The sequence below is a fragment of the Aphanomyces astaci genome (assembly GCF_000520075.1).
Source record: "Aphanomyces astaci strain APO3 unplaced genomic scaffold supercont1.81, whole genome shotgun sequence".
Taxonomy (NCBI): domain Eukaryota; phylum Oomycota; class Saprolegniomycetes; order Saprolegniales; family Verrucalvaceae; genus Aphanomyces; species Aphanomyces astaci.
Genome location: NW_009798344.1, coordinates 10,151 through 10,871, shown reverse-complemented (window position 1 = coordinate 10,871; position 721 = coordinate 10,151).

Sequence of the window (721 nt, the reverse complement as noted above, 5' to 3'; positions counted from 1 at the left end):
CCCCGACCACGACCGCGCATTCTTCTGTCAGTCCTTTGTCGATGTCTGTAGTCAGTATCGTCGTTGGTGTGATGACGGTTGCGTTTACTCTCTAAGCGTGTCTGACACGCGAATGGGGATGTATCTGTCTTGGAATACTAGTACCATATACTCGTAATGTATAATACCACTATATATTTGAGCTAAGATGTACTTTTCATACGTACCAGCTACGTTATGTGGAAAGAAGAAAGCTCCGCATTTGGCCAAAGATGACGAACCAGCACACTTGTGTACTGTACCCTACAGTACACAAGTAGCTATAACGTGCCGGTAAGCACTCAAATGATTTTGCCGAATTTAGATTGCGTTGTTTGGAGCGCATCTCAAGCTGATTTTGCAACTTGAGCGTGGAAACTGTATTTTTATAATCTTTAAGGTGTTAACTTCAAACTGTCCCACTATAATGGTGTGAATCAGAAATGTTAGGTATGCCCCCTTAACAATAAATAAAAATATATTTCACTGTAAAACATAATGATTTGTGTATAATGTTGTGGAGACATAACGATACAAAACATGTCGCACTATGGTGCGCGTCATCTATAAACTACAACTTTTCACAAAATTTTCTGACTTCTATTTCATATTCATTACTCCAAATTTCAGCAAATTGAGACGTAGAATCGATAGATCTAAAATACCGCTAGGTTAAATATCTATTTCAGGGCCAATTCATCAC